Raw genomic sequence first — 4,154 nt, forward strand, 5'->3', positions numbered from 1 at the left:
TTATCATGCATTTTTCGGCCACCCTTAGTGCTAGAAGATTCATTTTCCAACTCATCAACTTTGACCAATTCTTTGCATGTAATTAGTAGGATAATTCTAGGATTTTTGGGAGCACAATTTAATTAATAATGGACATATCCTAGACTAGAAAATAAGCAAAATTTCGGCCACTACCTCCTAGAAGCATCCACCAACTCATTTGATATCAAACAAATTCAAAATTCAAAGGAGACTTGGTCTTGATTCTTCCTTATATCTTGCACCCACTTCCCTCACCCTCCTAACCATTTCCCCTCCTTCTCACGAAATTCAGAGTGTTTTTAGTAGAAAAACGTGGAATCAGTAGAGAGGGAAGAAAAATCGAGAGCAAGAAGGTAGACAAGAGAAGCGCTCCACCTCCTCCGTGCCGCGTCGTCGTTTTCGTTCGTTTTCTTTCGAAACGAAACCAGGCATGTCTAGATTTCTTTCAAACCTCAATCAAGTCATATTATCATTTATTTTTCAGTACATGATCATGTTTATTCAAGCAAAAATCGAGATCCATGTCAAAACATTTTGAAACACACATGCAGAATTTTCGATTTCCTTGGCAAGCTTCACGTTTCTTTTGGTTTGTGAGTTTCAGGTATTGGATCGACTCCAGGCTCCCAAGGCGGCTTGTATACATGTAGTAGGATGCATTAGGACCATGTTGGTCCATTCAAACCAGCCCCATGCTTGCTGGAAATTCAGAATGACAGCAAGTCCCCATAGGTGCAGAAATGTTGTTCGAAAATTCAGTTTTTGTCATGGAGGAAGGATCTGATCTTGGCTGCCCCAAGGGCCTATAGCCATGGTTGGATCACTTCCCTAGCATGTCTAAGACGTGACTAAGTTGCCCTTTTGGTGGCTTGGTCCATGGTCATCGGTTTTTAATAAAACATCACAACACAGCCCCTTACCCCTTCGGCCTTCGGTTGGACAGCTTTTGGTTTCGTTTTGTTTGCTTGGTGTGGATCTTGGTTGGCCTATGGCCCTTAGCCACGGTTCATATCATGCTCCTAGATGTCTAGATCGTGCCATGGTCAATCAAATGGCCATGGAACGACACGAGACATCGATCATAGCATAAACACTACACACGCATGCACGTTGCTCTCGGTTGGACCCTTCGGTTGAGTTTTGGTGTGATGCGGATTGTGGCTGGCCTAGGGCCCTTAGCCATGGTTCAAATCATTCCTTGGGATGTTGGTAAGAGTCTCTGGTCGGTGGTTCACGCCCCTAATGGCCGATAGTCTCGAAACCAACGCAAGTCTTGTAGTTGCGCAGCTGCTGGAAATTACAGCAAGTTGCTGTGTCGTTCAGAGGCTCGTTCGAGTTCTTGGTTGGCTTTTAGCCCATGGCCTTGGACTGGACAGTGCCTCATTGAGTTAGGAAGGTCATGTTTTGACCGTTTCATTTGATCATTTTTGAGGTCGTACGAGAATTTACGGTGCAATGTGCCAAATTGACTCTCGAAAGAGCGTTTCGTGTTTTGGCCTCCATTCCACCTAGATTTCGACCCTATCATTTTAGGAGCATTATTTTATGATTTTTCAGCGTATTTTAATCATGACTATACGTCGGTTCAGTGTCGGTTCAGGTTGGCTCGGAGTCATGATTAAATGCGAAGTCATTAGGCGTCATAGTCGCATCTTTTGAACGTAAATTGCATAGTTGGTCAAGTTTAAGCTATTGCATATTTTTCATGGCACAGTTAGGTTGCAGCGAGCCTGGGAACGATCCAATCCAATCCAGTTGGTAAAATTACAGGAATTTTCATTATGCCAGTTAATTATTTTACGTGCATTAAATAGAAAATGATTATTTTTGAGATTTATGCGATATGGCTTGTGGTTCATTCACTATGTGGGAGTGTTATTTTATACGGTCGCCAGTGACCGATCAGTTCAGTATGGTACCACCCGGTCGCCAGTGACCGGCCAGCTCAGTTCAGTTTCAGCCTCCCCGGTAGCCAGTTACCGATCAGTTCAGCTTAGTGCAGTGGCCACAGGCGTAAAACATAATCTCAACAGAAAATTTTACCAGTTTTCAGTACAGGCTCCAAGGAGCAAATATTTTTACAGTGATTTCCAGTTCAGTTATGCACGTATTATAATTGCTCAGTACAGATTATTTTCAGTATGCCTCAGGACAGGATGTTATCATCATCATATTTAAATTCAGATTTTTACTCGTTACCTGCGATATATGCATGCTGAGTCTTTAGGCTCACTAGACTTGATTGTTGTAGGTACTGATGAGGCCAGGGCCGAGGGCGGGGACCAGTGAGCCAGCTTGGGTCGGCAGTAGTGGCACCCGAGGACCTCAGTGCAGCAGTTGTTATTTTCCGCAAACAATTTTATCAGTCGTTGGATATTTTTAAATCGTTGTTGTTGGCAAAACTTTATTTTCTTCCGCTGCAATATTTTGAAATATTGAACTTGATTCACCAGTGATTTTATGAATGAGGCCATTTAAGTTCTTTTAAAAAGAAAATTTTTAATTTTCCGCAAATTTTCAAGAAAGGAGTTTTAGGCCCTTCACATTCCCAGGAGTAGGACGTCTGGTGGTAGTGATCGAGGAACAGACCCAGATGCACTTGATGATGTAGTGACATGTATCTGTTCTTTTATGATTATGTCGCATATGTTATATATACTAATGCATTTCCTACGATTATCTTTGACTGAGTTGCATTGATATATGTTGTACCTGTTGAGTTTGTGTTACTATAGTATTGATCTTTGTACCTTTTGGGAGAGGAATTGATATCAGTGAATTCTGTGATATTTGTATACTACAGTAAAAAGGGAATGAGATTGATGAGTTGGTTGTACTTGTGTTGTCTGATTCTGACTACATTATTGATATTGATATGCTAACAAGTACAGAACTAGTATAGATTCTTGCCAGGAGATGGTAAGATTCGGACCTGAAATGGCCGATGAACGAATGATATACGGTAAGGATTCTCGATTTTGAATTCCTTGATATCCGTATTATGTATGATTCGATGATTATCGAAAATGGAGTAATTTCTTATGTATTCAGTTGCTTACTGAAGTTGAGCCTATCTAGGAATGATTTGTCAGTAGCAGGAGAGTTGCTATAGTCGTTCCAGATGAAATTCCGGGTTTGTCTTATATCAGGGAGAGCGACTTCAGCCTTGATTTGATATCAGGTATGAATTTCATTGTAGACTTCTGTACAGAATGATATTGATTGAATTGAAAGAATTGAAATGTCAGCTAGAAGATTTACTGCCTGAGAGTTAGAGTTACATCTGATTATGTGTTTCTCTGGAAATACTTCAGTTGTGTATGGGTTGATAAATCATGTGTTCCGAAGTGTTCTGATGACCTTATGCTCGTTTTATCTACGATTTTTTAATATATTCGCAGCGTATGATTGATTGAATCGAACAGTTGAAATCTGTATTGAATATTCTGGGAATCGAGATTGTTGTATACAGAATTGTTCGGCTATGAATCCAGATTGCAACATATTGTATTCAGAGTCTGTGATATCTGAAGATGGTATACTGATTAATTGTAGCACAGTTGAGACAGTGATCAGTGGCTGAAAACGACATTAAAAATGGCAGAACTTCAGAACATTCAAGCCGGCTCAGAGATGATGTAACGCCCCAGATTCGACGACTGTCCTTACTGCACCAAGACGAGTCTTTCCAGCGTGCTTATGTCCACACTCACACACACCCTAGGAAATTCCCAGAGGTCACTCATCCCAAAATTTCCCCAAGTCAAGCACGCTTAACTTTGGAGTTCTTATGTGATGAGCTACCGAAAAAAGACGCACCTTCGTGATATGAGTAGTACAAATCAAATCTTTTAAGCCTTCTTCAACTGTACAGTCCATTACATTGAACAAGTCTCGAATCCCTCTCATTCCCGTGTGGATCGGTTTATTCATGTTCCCTCCACCTAGAAGCCTGCCAGGCCGCTCATTGTCCGTGCAACTGATGGCACCGGCGATCACCCCCCGCCCTCTTCGGCCCCGGGCCTCACATGCCCCAGCTTCCGATTGGTTCGTCCCCGAACCACCTTACTAAGAGAGGTCGCTCTGATACCCAACTGTAACGCCCCAGATTCGACGACTGTCCTCACTGTATC

Source organism: Primulina tabacum, unplaced genomic scaffold, assembly GCF_025594145.1.
Source record: "Primulina tabacum isolate GXHZ01 unplaced genomic scaffold, ASM2559414v2 Contig741, whole genome shotgun sequence".
NCBI classification, from domain to species: Eukaryota; Viridiplantae; Streptophyta; class Magnoliopsida; order Lamiales; family Gesneriaceae; genus Primulina; species Primulina tabacum.